Source organism: Eubalaena glacialis, chromosome 19, assembly GCF_028564815.1.
Source record: "Eubalaena glacialis isolate mEubGla1 chromosome 19, mEubGla1.1.hap2.+ XY, whole genome shotgun sequence".
NCBI lineage: Eukaryota > Metazoa > Chordata > Mammalia > Artiodactyla > Balaenidae > Eubalaena > Eubalaena glacialis.
The window spans coordinates 40,703,275-40,717,539 of record NC_083734.1 but is presented as its reverse complement, the minus strand read 5'-3'; the positions used below and the strand labels follow the sequence as shown (position 1 = coordinate 40,717,539).

Sequence of the window (14,265 nt, the reverse complement as noted above, 5' to 3'; positions counted from 1 at the left end):
CCACATGTGCAGGAACACCGCTGTCTACAGGCCCTTTCAAATGTTTAAGACACGAAGTCACCTCACTATTCTATTAGCACAGGCCTTACCCACTTCCAGCTTCTCCCTGACCCCTCCCATCTCACAATGAGGCCAAGCTAATCTTAAATCATTATGTCCTTAAGATAACCTCAAGCTCAAAGACATCTTTTGGCTGTGCACTGCTTATGGGCCTGGTCCCAACTCTGTGGTCCATAATCTGTCTTACCACTGTTTCCCTAAACACAGGGTTTGGCTCTGGCTAGTCTGATCTCTCCACACCCCGCTGGCTACTCAGATCTACAGGTCTCCGTGTGTGCTTCGTCCTTGTGTGGGCCGTGCTGCACATCCTGCTTGTCCTTCCCAGGCTAAGCTCAGGCCTTCCACCTCCAGGAAGTCCCCGCCGATAGCACCTGGTCTCCTTACTCTCCTCACCCTCACTCCCTTTACTCGTTAAATAAAATAATGTAGGTGAAAGAACTCTAAATGTGATAAATCATCATATACCAAGGGAAGATAGCCATTTCTTGTGCGCACAACTCCATAATTGCAATCTAGGAGGTATGGAGCAGATAGAAATATGGGAAAAGATGTACAAAGATGTTCAGTGTATTTTTATAATAGTAAAACACTGAAACAAAAATGTCTAATTACATGGGGAGGATAATTATTAAATAAGCCATGGTACATCCATTAAAAATGCTTACAAATAATATTTAACTATATGGAAAAATGCTTATGGGATACAATGTTAAAAGAAAAAGGATACAGAATTATATCTAAGGTATGATCCCACCTAGCATGTGTCTGTATATTTTATCAACATTTATAAAAATGCAGACACCTAGCACAGACATGCAGCAATGGTTCTCCCTTGGTGGTGGTAATATTCTTTATACTTTTCTAATTTTTCCACATTTTTTGCAGTGAGCAAGTACTACTTTTCCCAGTCTTCATTTTTCAACAGATGTTTCCAAGTGGTAAAAATAAAATACAGAAAGGATAAACAATGAGAAATGTAAGTCCTTCCCACTGCTCCCCCATTCTTCTGAGGGGATCCCCATTACCAGTTTCTTACATATCCCTCCAGAGATGTTCTCTGCGGGGTATTACTTTTATGGTGAAAACAAGCTATAACTAAAATAAGGTCCCTTGGTATGGGATGAGAATTTAGGAGGCGTCTGGTCCACATCTGTGACTGGGGCTTCATAAATACGTGATGACTGCTTCCTCACCCCGCACACACACACCACACACACAGGAAACCTTGCCAGAACCTCGGGGGCTGTTCAGTGAGTTCTGGCAGCAGGGCCGCTAAAACAGAAGCTGGAGATGGGTAAGCTTGTCCCTCCTGGTTTTGGTTTTCATTTCACTCTCTTTCTAGTTTTCCCCGGGGGACTGTGAGTTTCATCCGTTGTGACTCAAGAAGCAGGAAGGTGCTCAGCGATCGCTGTGCCAGCCGTCCTCAACTCTGATGGCCAGTGCTTCCCTGCTTTTACTTTATAACCATCCAATGACAAGTGTATGCAGCGGTGAAGATGCTGGGAAAGACATGCTCGTGGGCACAAGTGGCCCCATAAAGAGTGGGAAACAGCAGAACTGGACCTGAGAGAAAACCACTGGCCCCTCCATGGCTGCTGATGTCAAGGGGTAGGATCTGAGGGCTGGTCCCAACCCGGAGAACCTGAAAGAGGCAAGGGTTTCAGGCTAGTATATCTGAAGCTGCTTCCTTGTATATCTGACGCTGCTTTTTTTTAAAAAAAAAAGAAAAAAAAATCTTTATTTTGTTTTCAAATACAAATATAATACTTGTTCATTATAAAAAATTAAACAATACAAAAAGTGTATATATTAAAAAAAAAAATCCCTGCACCATTCCCTTCTCCCTGCAATGTTAGAAACAGGTTTGGTGTAAACCCCTCTAGTTCCATTACTGTACATACACGAACATAGAGTTTGGGACTATTTTTAAAATAAACATAGGATTATACATACATAATATTCTACACGTTGCTTCTTTCACTTAACAATAAATTATGAATACTGTTCCATTTCAGTGTATGTAGATCTATCTCATTCTTTTTAATGGTTCCATAAGATTTTATGGTACAGATGTACTATCATTTTCCCACTTTTTCTTCTATGGATGGATTTTCAAATTGTTTCCATTTTTTATTCTTGTAAGTAATATTGCAAAACAACACCTTTATTCACTTCTTTGTGCACTTTTCTTGTTTTTTTTTTTTTGGCAGTGCCGCGCACCTTGCGGCTTGTGGGATCTTAGTTCCCTGACCAGGGATTGAACCCATGCCCTCGGCAGTGAAAGTGCAGAGTCCTAACCACTGGACCACCAGGGAATTCCCTCTTTGTGCACTCTTACAAGTAACTCTAGGTGGTAAATTGCTGGGATCAGAATTCCTGGGTAACCCTTTTCTTAGTGGGTTAGTGGCCCTTTCTTCTCTCCTGTTTCTATGTGTCAGGGAAGTAGGCAGCATCCATCAGTTAAGGACAGGTGGTTAACAAACACTACACTAGTTATTTGCTATAAAGACTATCCTTGCCCTCAAGGTGCTTATAATCTAGTTGGTGCAAATGGGTGGGTGGATAAATAGATGATCAAGGAATCTCAAAATGACCTTGGGATCAGAAGGGCCCTGGACGTCATTTATTCCAACATAGCACTCAATGATCCTGAGGGATGGCCATCCAGCTACTTAACAGGATGGTCTTGGCATCAAAAGATCTGAGTTTGAATCTTAGTCTTAACATTCTGGTGTGTAACCATGGGCAGATCACTTAATCTGAGACTCAGGTATCTCATCTGTTAAATAAGGATCCTCAAATGTACATAACAGGATTTTACAGGACAATTAAATACAAGAAACAATGTTTAAATGGCCAACAGAGTGCCTGGCACACAGGGGATGCTCTAGAAACATTAGCAGAACCTCCAGGGAGAGGGAAGCTGTTACAAGATGAGCAGTCCTTTCCGGGACTGGAATTGCCAGTTGTTTGACAGTCCTCGCCTGTGCAGAGCTGAAACCCACCAGCCAGCAGCCCTAGTGTTGGAAGGAAAGTCTGGAACAGGCACTGTCAAAGGAGGAGGGGAGCATCCCAAGAGCAGGGAGGCAGAAGCGGCCAGCAGGAAAAGGACCACCCGTGACAGGGGTGTTCTTTGTTTGTTTGGTTTTTTTTTTTTGGCTTCGCCTTGCATGCAGGATCTTAGTTCCCTGACCAGGGCTCGAACCCGTGTCCCCTGCAGTGGAAGCGCAGAGCCCTAACCACTGGACCGCCAGGGAATTCCTGAGGGGGTTGTTCTTTGAAGAGCATTCTGCACACGCCATCCAGCCTCTCTCTCCTGGCAGTGCCTCAGCTCTGAATGGACTCAAGAATGACCCACCAGTGCACAAAGAACAAGGACCCAGAACTCCTCGGCACCTAGAGCCGAAATCAGTTGTCCTGTGGACATCTTTGGGTGTTTTCAACAATCTGCTGCTATATGTATACACAGAATTACATGCTGGTTGTCAATAATAATAAAAATAATAATGACAGCTATTATTGTTTGCTATGTATTAGGTACATTAGGCAATGTTTGCTATGTATTACTTCTTGAATCCTCACAATAACTCTAGTATCATTCCCCTTACATGGAGGAATAAATTGAGGCTCAGTAGGTCAAGTAATTTTCCCATGGTCACACTGCAAGGAAGTGGCAGAAGCAGGATTTGCACGTGGGACTCTTTTATGTCAAAGTCCATACTCTTAACCATGACACTGAATCCATTTTCAAACGATTCAAGCTTTAAAAATTGGGACCCCAATGCAGAAGCTGCCACAAGCCAAAGGTTTGTTAGTGAGAAACCCAGGGACTGACCCAGGAGGAAACATCTCAATTAGGAAGCATAAACACAGCCAGCCTATGTTTTGGAAAAAGCAACTTTAAAATGGCAATGGGGATCAAAGACTCCAAGCATGTGGCAGGCCTGTGTTCCTTAGCCCACCCATGCCCAGCACAGCTGGACCCATCCCAGGGACCAACAGTATGACAAAGTTCAAATTCACCATTCATTTTATAAAGCCTGGCTCCAGGCTTCTTGAGCTTATTTTACTGTTTTTTGTTTTTGTTTTTAATAGCAAAGCGTTGAGCATCAGTTACTAAATTCATAAATATGGTTATTACTTTGTCTCCAGGCCCTGATATAGGGCATTGTATAAACTTTAAAAGAAAAGTATTACAACGACATTTTCAATTCAACTTTCAAATCCTTTGCATGAGGAGAGCCAATAGCATATAAAAAAGATGCCACTGGGGCATCACTGATCCACAGAGGCAGTTACTCAGGAGAATGGGGGGCGGGGTAGTATTGAGAAAAACCTCAACCACTTCATTTTCTACAATACACAGCAAGGAATTTTTAATGTATGTTATATATAAAAATTTCATAGGGTCACTGAAATCTGTAGGTTGGGGTATTCTGTGTAACTGAATATTCTGATTAAGTGGGGGCTGCAGTGTGTACCACTCAATAACGATCAGTTTCCAAAGATTATAGTGCCATTAACTGCCCTCAACACTAAAGTCGTGCCAAACACAACCAGCTTTCTTTGATGAGTCAAAATGCACTTCTGGATCTTGCCAAGCCTTGAGGTCATCATTGCAAGCAAGGTCTGCTTGTGAAAAAACTCTCCTTATTTAACTTTTCGGATTGGATTCTGAGCAAGGAGCAGTTCCCCGGGCTATGGTCAATCCTGCTGCAACACAACCACTTCCCTCCTCTGTTGGTTGGTAACTCTGCTTTTCACAGGTGGGACTGGCTTCAAGCAGGGTCTACCTGTTTTCGGAGATGGAGAAAGACAGGCTCAGCCTCTTTGGAAGGGAAGAGGCATCAAGTTCATTGTAGTTATTGGTGACTGGTCCTGAAATTGAGGAACTAGTTTGAGGAACTTCAGAATAAACAAGAAACCCAAACAACTTGGTTTTCCACAGAAGGCTTCCAACGTATGGGGGTAAATGGAAGGAAGTACACAGTCCAGCTCTGCCCTTTGGCAGTGGCACCCCGATCATGGCCTCGTTTCAGATGCTGCCCTACACATCCTTTGACAGTCTGGCCTGAGTGAGCAGCTTGAGGACATGTCCCTTTCAACACAGGGTCACATTCTTGTCCTCCCCCAGGAAGGGAGGAAAGGGTTTGGGACCTGTGGTATGACAGGGAATGTTCGCAGAGGATCTCTGGAAGGCAGACGCTTTATTTATATTTTTATTATTATTTTTTAAAAATTTTATTTTTGGCTGCGCTGGGTCTTCATTGCTGCGTGCAGGCTTTCTCTAGTCGTGGTGAGCAGGGGCTACTCTTCGTTGCGGTGGGAGGGCTTCTCATTGCGGTGGCTTCTCTTGTTGCGGAGCATGGGCTCTAGGCGTGCTGGCTTCAGTAGTTGTGGCACACGGGCTCAGTAGTTGTGGCTCGTGGGCTCTAGAGCGCGGGCTCAGTAGTTGTGGTGCATGGGCTTAGTTGCTCCGCGGCATGTGGGATCTTCCCAGACTAGGGCTCGAACCCGTGTCTCCTGCATCGGCAGGAGGATTCTTAACCACTGTGCCATCAGGGAAGTCCCTCCATTTCTAATCTTAATTGGCAATAGCATCCTCATTTGAGGCTGGCAAAGCCCCCTTCCTCCCAAGCCTCCCACCCATCCCTAGTATTGACCAGGACTAATTCTGTTCTGATAAAAGGAAATGTCGCAGTCAGCAGAAGGTGGGTGGTGGACCTCAGATACAACAGCTCTTTGCACTTATGGAGGCCACCATCTAGATGTGACACTGAGCTTTGCCCACAAGAAAGAGCCTCTTCACTGAGAGGAGCTGGACGGATCCCGAGGGAATGACGCCCAACTACTCTGGGTCTTCTGGCTACCTGCACACCACAGGTAACACAACAGGAGAAAGATGCAGAGGAGCTTCATGGTGCCCAGTGGGTTTGTAGCCTCACAATCAATCATTCATAGCTACTGAAGACCCACTTTGGGTAAGATACTGCCTGGTGAGGTAGGACAGTGACCTACAGGTGTAGGCAACCTTTGAGACTTCCGGGTAACCCTGCCCAGAATTGTATTTTCTTATCAACCTTCACCTCCTTTTGGTTACACGAACCTCATAGTACAAGAGAGTGTCAAATAAATAGCTTTCTGTTTACTTTTTCTTAGACTCAGAGCAGCTGCCGCTTTGGCTCCACCCTCCCCAGGTCTGGCAAAGCTTGAAGAAAGGCCAGGAGTGATGGGATTGGGTGTGGATATGAAGGAGGAGCTAGTTAAAAAAATACAATTCCTACTCCAGGAGTAGTTCTTTTGTTCAAAGAGCAGCACAGCACAGCGCAAAGAGCCTGGACTTTAGTTCAGATTCTGCAATTAACTAGCCGTGTAGCCTTGGGCAACTCAGCTTCTTGGGGTCACCATTTTCTCGTTTTTAAAACAGAGCACGCAAACAGTTATGATCATTTCCAGGCTATAACTCAAATAGCTCTTTCTTGACAGAGTGGTTCAGGCCTAAGGTCACTTAGCCATGCCCACCCAAAGTGACTGCTGGCTAGTCCAGATGGATGAGGTGTGGGTAGGGGGGGCTGGAGGGGAGCCTGCAACAGATAAAGGAAACAAGGTAATACTAGCTCTTCCCCTGTGGCTTCAATAAAGTCAAGCCCACCTGGTGGGGTGATCTGGACATTGCTTAGAGAGGTCCTTGACCCTCAGCAGTCAAGTTCAACACCAACTGCACTGGTCTAGAACACAGAGTCTGAACAAACTCTTTGCCTTGAAGGATACCTGGTCACGGTTTTAGTGGTAAGAAGGTCAGAAGGCACAGCATCCAGAAACCGGGTGAAGAGATGGCTCAGGAGTTCCCTCTGCCGCTTCTTTCTCTTCTTTTTAAATAAATTAATTTATTTAATTTATTTTATTTTTGGCTGTGTTGGGTCTTCATTGCTGCGCGTGGGCTTTTCTCTAGTTGCGGCGAGTGGGGGCTACTCTTCGTTGGGGTGCGCGGGCTTCTCATTGCGGTGGCTTCTCTTGTTGCGGAGCACGGGCTCTAGGCACGCGGGCTTCAGTAGTTGTGGCACGCGGGCTCAGTAGTTGTAGTTCGCAGACTCTAGAGCACAGGCTCAGTAGTTGCGGCACACGGGCTTAGTTGCTCCGTGGCATGTGGGATCTTCCCAGACCAGGGCTCGAACCTGTGTTCCCTGCATTGGCAGGCAGATTCTTAACCGCTGAGCCACCAGGGAAGCCCTGCAGCTTCTTTCTGAGTCCAAACACTGGTTCCAGAAGTGTGGCAGGCTCAGAATTCCAAAGTTTCCTGAAAGCCAGGGTTGAATCTAGTCTTCCTAATCACTGGAGCTCTTCAGAGCCTCCAACTCAGGCAGCGAAAAGGAAGGCAGGTAGAAAAGGGTTCCCCAAAAGGCCTTTCACACCAAAGTATGGTATGTATCTCTCTGCTTTTTGCCAAGGGGTTTCCCAGCTCCCTAGAGCCAAAGCTCCCCTCCTGCTTCTTTGTTGACTCTCACTGGAAGTGGGCCATTTTCCACCCTCAAGGTGGCTGGACTCAAGAGTGCAGTGACACTGCTGATCTGGGCTCTGTGCCGGGTCCACATGAACCCCCTGCCGGGGGATCCATCTCTCTGTCAGTCCGCAAGCCCCGGGAGCCTTCGGTTTGCTTCCTTACCCCTGCCTCCAAAGCCCTTGGACCGAAATGAACATGATCTTTGGCAGAGGGCTTCTCAACAAGGTCTGTTCAAGACTTCCTCTGCGACTGAGCTGGGGAATAAATCGCCTGTCACCTACACCCCTGCAAGGGTGACTCACCTTCCAGAGAAAGTGCTCTGCTCACCTAAGCAAAGCTGCCTGGAAAATGACTAAGGCGCCTATCAAATGCACCCTGTGGGGCCGACCAGTTACCGAGCTGGGCCCAGACACACTCTGCCTCTCACCTGCAGCCTGAAGTGAAGTGTGGAGCTGCCACTCCAGATCTGCTGGTTTCATTTTCATCTGAACCGAGCTCCACACGAGGCTTGACATCCGGTGATCTATTTTTTCTAAAAACTAGGTTCACTCTAGAAATGACTCTTTGGCCACGAAGGAAGCTTCCCCAAGAGAAAACAAAATGTTATTTAAAGGCAACGTCAGCCTGGTGGGAGCCTGTATTTTTGTTTTGTATTAAGAAGGGGAAAAAAAAGAATTTAAAATATAATGTGAAACTGGTTTTTTTCTTGGGTGATTTAAAGGGAAATCTGCAAGTCCCTGACTGTGGATCCAGGGCCCCCAGACTGGCAATAAGGCAACAAAGCGTAGTGAGCTGAGGCTGCCACATGGTGGTGGGAACCTTGCCCCACAGAACCCAGGTTTCCCTCCTGGTCTCCCAAACAGAGAAGAATGAGTCCTTGCTGACTTATATTCTACACAGTGTTTTCCTTTTTTTCCAGAGTTAAGGCTGGGACCCACTTCGCTGCACGGGGGACACAGGACGGCCCTAGAAAGGCTCAGCTCTGCCTCTTGCTCAGAGTCCTGGGAGGGCCGAGGGTGGCCAAGGGTTAGGCTCACCAACTCTGACCAGGCAGAGCCGGAGGTTTTTTAGACTCGTTTGGAGGGTGGTAAGGGCAGTATTTAGTGTAAGACAGGGAAAACCTGACAGCTAAACCCTCTAGACAGAATAAATGTCCCCCGGGAGGTCCTGCTGAGAAAATGACTGCCCTTATCAGGCAGTGTGACCCTTACTGACGTCATCTTACAGAAAACAGGTCTAGTCAAAGTGGTAATCGGCAACTACTAGTACTGCGATTACTACTACAACCACCATCAGCAGTTATAGCCATTGTGTCCTATGGCTTATTCTGTGCCAGGCACCGAGCTCAGCACTTTACATACATTCTCTCCTTTTCTACTCAAAACAACACCACGAAGTATTTACAGACGAGGCACCCAATGCTTAGAGAAGTGAAGTGATTTGCCTGAGGTCACACAGGCAGACAGTGGCAGACCTGGACCTGACCCGACAGCCTAAACCCCCAAGTTGGATACGAAGATGCTGTGGACTTGCTCTACCGCTCTGGGCAAATCACTTGACCACTCTGCTTTAATTTCTGCATCTGTAAAACGGGGATAAGCAGACTCGCCCAGAGGATGCTCTATTCATCTTTTAGACTTTTGTTAATAATTATTATGGATAATCAATATCAACTAATAATTAATTGTTAACACTTATTAATTAATACTTGTTAACATAAATAGATAAATAAAGCAGCTACCCTGGTTTAGTTATATTCAAAACTGACCTGTTTCGGAAAAAAAAAAAAAGAAAACAATTTACCCTTTCATGAGTAAGTTAGTAGAAGAGGCAGTGAACTAGATATCAAGAAACGTGGGTTTAGCTTCTAGGCATGACACTGATTTCCTGAGTAATCTCATCCCCTTTATTTCTCCTTACTAGGCCTCACATTCCTGATCTTTGTCCCTGCCTTTCTTTACGGGAGTATTGTGAGAAAATACAGAAAATAGCCACTAAGTACCATTACTCTGGATGCCATATAATTTCAAGGGATTTATATCAAGAGGATAAGAGATTAAAGGGTATAAAATAGCAAGGGAAAGGGGATCTTTTTTTTTTTTTTAATTGAAGTATAGTTGATTTACAATGTGTTAATTTCTGGTGTGTAGAAAAGTGATTCAGTTATACATATATATATATTCTTTTTCATATTCTTTTCCATTATGGTTTATCACAGGATATTGAATATAGTTCCCTGTGTTATACAATAGGACCTTGTTGTTTATCCATTCTATATGTAATAGCTTGCATCTGCTCATCCCAAACTCCCAATCCAACCCCACCCCCCCACCTTGGCAACCACAGGAAGGGGATCTTTTAAACTATTGATAGAGTACAAAGAAGGGTGCACAGGCTGCTGAGAAAAAGTGACTTTTCTCTGCACTGTCACTCAGGCAGTAAGACAAGGCCAGAACTGAAGACCCCAAATCCAACATATTTCAGTGTCTCGCTCAGCTCAACTGAAACATTCTACCACACAATCTGCCCTATGTTTGGCCTTCCATTTCTCATCTACTGCTTTCAACATTTCAGTCAGCATCACCAAGCAAATGCAAAGCCTTCACACGTGCATCACTCTAAACGCTCACCTACCCCTTGAAGGCGCTCAACCCCCATTCCTTTTCCTGCTGAACGATCTCAGGCGTGCGGCGGCCAGAGAGGCTGGCTTATCCTTAAAGCTCCCTAAATCCACTGACAGGGAACTGTCCCCCTTCCCGCCAATTTCACGTTGGTGCCATCAAAAGTGCCCATAAGGCTCAGATGTTTCCAGTTTAACTGAAATACTAAAATGGGGCAAACAGGAAGCATCAGACACAACTGCGGTAGTGACTTATTAATCATGAAAGCAGAATTTTAGTTGCATTTTAACCTTTTGCCAGGAAAAAAAAAACACCTCTGAGATGATGGAAGCCATTGGTACAAAAGATGCTGCCTATGTGTGTATCAAGCTGACTTACACTTTTTGATTTAGGACTGAATTTGGTTTTAAGATTTTTTTTTTTTTTTTAAAGATTTATTGATTGATTGATTGATTGATTGCTATGTTGGGTCTTCGCTTCTGTGCGAGGGCTTTCTCTAGTTGCGGCAAGCGGGGGCCACTCTTCATCGCGGTGCGCGGGCCTCTCACTATCGTGGCCCCTCTTGTTGTGGAGCATAGGCTCCAGACGCGCAGGCTCAGTAGTTGTGGCTCACGGGCCCAGTTGCTCCGCAGCATGTGGGATCCTCCCAGACCAGGGCTCGAACCCGTGTCCCCTGCATTAGCAGGCAGATTCTCAATCACTGCGCCACCAGGGAAGCCCTTAAGATTTCTTAATTACTCTCCCAGAAAAAACATGTGTCAGGTCAACCAACATTAATCTCTCAGCTCTTCATCAAGGCAGGCAGGCCTGTTAGGAAAGCTCATGTGCTGTCCATCGAGACAGGAAAAAAAATAGGAAATTAAAAGTGACTTTGCAGGCCAAAGTGATAGGACACTCTTAAGAGGGTGCCAACAATGAGGAAAACAACCCTGGATCGGGCTTTACCTCTTTCACATATCTACAGATCTCTCACCAGACCCTGGTCAGGATGAACTGTTACCACGCACGAAACAAAATCACAACAGCTGCCTGGAGTTGGACAACCAATCAGGGCAGGCCTGCTTCTCAACATTAAGTGATATACAAACACTCCAAGCAGATCACAATGGAGTCAGTGTTCAACAGGAGCACCAAAATGAGGAACCAAACCTCCGTCTGTTGAGGCGAAATGGCCAACCAGACATTTTTGTTTAATAGATGAAGGCTCATTTGGCAGGGTCTCTGTGGTGCCGCTCCCGCAAACTCTAACTGACAATACCAGGGGCGAAAAACCCCCTTCAGAACTAACTGCTCCTTAGACTCTGAAAACAGTCAGAAGGTGACCTAAAGCTTGGCGGCTTACTGCTGTCTGATTTCACAAAAGTGCTGGAACATATACCTGGGTATATATTTCTAAAATTAAAGTCAGAGACTAGTACTTTTACTTTGAGGCCTTCTGAGAAGTTCACCACACCCTTCAAAATAAACGAGGATGTCCTCAAGGTGTCTGAAAATCTCAGATGTCTGGCATTGCTGCACCAAAGGAACTGTCTTTGACATCACTTAAAAAACACCAAGAGTAAATCCAAACACTTTGTAAGACAAGCACCTGTTCTCTCATGTTAAAAGCATAAATACCCCAGCAAACACTTCTCCCTCTGTCCTGCATCTTAAGTCCCATAAATGTGGTCCTGGTCCACGGGAAGGAGCCTGGGAAAGACTCCAGTGGCCCAGGTTCAAGTCTTCACCCTGAGTCCTAGCTATGAGGCATTAGGCCAGATCTATTTACATCCCCGCCCCCAACAAACACACACCTGCCTCAGGTGCCTCACCTCTAAAGCAGGACAATACTAACTATCTTATCACACGGACATCTGAAGGGAAAAGGAGGTTACAAGTATGAAGATACTAAGTAAAAAACACATCACTAATGTTAAGATACTATCTCCCTCTAATCTTTCAGAAAGACCATGTTTCTAGTCAAGGGGTTTTCAACATTTTTCCTGGAATAAACTTCAGACTTCTATTCTGTATTAGGCCCCATCTCTCATCATTTAACTTCATTTGCTTTTCAAGTTCTTAATCAAGGGACAGGTACTCACTGTCCCCCAGTTAAAAAATAATAATTTTACCATTTACACCACTGATTTCTGTCTCTTTTCTCCATTCATCCCCTAGTCCACCCTTAGGACCGAGAGCAATATTTTAACTTCAATTAGGAAAAAACGGCTTTTTCTGAAGTTACCCAGCACCGAGGAGGTTCCCGGGCAGGTGGGACTCTGTACTTTACAAGTGGCCTCCTTCTGCCTGGTGCCGGTGGCTGCAGGCTGCCAGGGCCACGATGGGCTTCCAAGATGGGATATTTTATCTGAGCCGACAGATAAAGTCCTGAGTGGAATGGACAGAAGAATTACAGAGGGGTCAGGGAGAGAAAGAGGATGCTGCGAGTAGCCTGCACTGCCCCGCTGGGTGCCAAGGGCAGGTTCTGCCTCTTCTCCCAGGCTCGGGGTGTGACCCCAGAACTTCCCAGGAAAGGCCTGAGGGTTTCACTGCCCGGACAGGTGGGAGGGCTCACGGACCCGGCGCACCTGGGCGTTAGGCACCTTCTGGCCGGTGCCGAGGTGAGCCCTCATCCTGGGGGGCACCCAGGGAACAGAGCAGGAGGGGCAGGCCTGGCGGTGGGGCAGCTTGTCGCAGAGGAACAAGGATGTTGGAGAAGGGGAAGCAAGGCGTCCCTGCGCGCGCTTCGGGCGAGCGTGTGGCCTGTGGGTGTGCTGGTTGAGCACGGCGTGAGACCGTGGCCCTGGCAGCGTGAGTGAGAGAGCGCCGGCGGCCGGCCGCCAGGGCCGAGGGCCCGCGCGCGAGTGGGTCCCCCGGCCGTGCCGCCGACCCCCCGCCATTCCGGGGCGGCGGGCCAGGCCGCAGCCCGGCCCCGGGTTGAGGAGCGACCCATCCCCTCTGCCCCTCGCCTCGGGACTCGCTCCAGTCACCTACCGGCCGAGCGCCGATCTCCCCACCAGCGAGTGTCGCGCTCCCTTCGTCCACGATCTCCCGCCGCCGGTCGCCGACCGCTGCTCTCAGGGCCCACGGTCGCCCCGCCCCGCCGCGGGCCCCGCCCCCTCACCGCCTTCCCGGCCGCCCCCGGGGCCACGCCTCCGCCGGCGGCAGCAAATTTGCCTCGCTTCGCGCCTCCTTGCTTTGGCCTCACCTAGACCCTTGGCCCCGCCCACCCCTCCAGTCTAACCAATGAGACAGCGCGTCCCAGCCAGTTCTGTCCTACCGCCCCAAGCAACGATTGGTTAACGAGGCCTCGTTTCCAGGAATGGGCACTATTTCCGGACAGTGTTTATAGAGAAGAGATTGCTGGGCAGACTGATCCACAGAAGGCGGAGGCGGTAGGGGTGTTGGTGTAACCACACATGCGCGCTCGGCTTCTGGCAATCTTTTGGGTTGCTTTCTTCTGGAGGTTACGGGAAGAAAGGGTGAGCGTGCGCATGCGTGGGCCCTCCCCAGCCTAGGACCTGGTTACCTAGGAGACGGCGAGGCGTGCTCTCTCTCCAGGCTTTGGGTGTGTTTCCTCTTTGCTCCAGGCCGTGGCGGCTGAGGCAGGTGTGTTGGTTGTGGAGGGAGCGGGGCGGGGCAGGGGTGTGTATTTAGAAACACTTAATTGAGCACTTGCTGTGAGCCTGGTGCTGTAGAGTCTCTGAGGATAGGGTAGGTTCTAGTGCCTGCCCTCGAGAAGGTTGGGGGGCTAAAGGCCTACGCAGGTCAGACCTGTGTTTTGAAACCCAGGTCTGGTGAGAGCGTGCGGCTGGCGTGGTGCAATCCCTTTCCACAGCCAGAGAAGCAACGTGGTGTGAGCGCTGCGTGAAGCATCTCCTCGCTGGGTTTACAGGTTATGGAGCCAGAAAGAAGACTAGAGCTTTACTTATTTAAAAAAAGGACTTGGAGTCTGGATATGCACCAAGGTGTCAACAATGCTTCTCTCTGAATGGGGGGTGGGGGTGGGCGTTGGGGAAGGGGTAGGGGAGGTGCTTAAGGGAGGTTTGGATATTTTTTCTTTTCTAACTTTTGCTTTTCCATATTTTCCAATGTTTCCACAGT

The 14,265-nt window shown here is 47.4% G+C and overlaps 1 protein-coding gene across 1 annotated transcript in view; it reads right to left on the bottom strand.

Annotated features, from left to right (window-relative positions):
• Positions 1–13,311, bottom strand: part of MAP3K14 (mitogen-activated protein kinase kinase kinase 14) — a 42,003-nt gene extending 28,692 nt beyond the window's left edge. The window contains exon 1 of the mRNA XM_061175595.1: positions 13,156–13,311. The gene's annotated coding sequence lies outside the window, so the exon portion shown is untranslated. The remainder of the gene's footprint in view (positions 1–13,155) is intronic.
• Between the last annotated feature and the right edge of the window lie 954 nt (positions 13,312–14,265).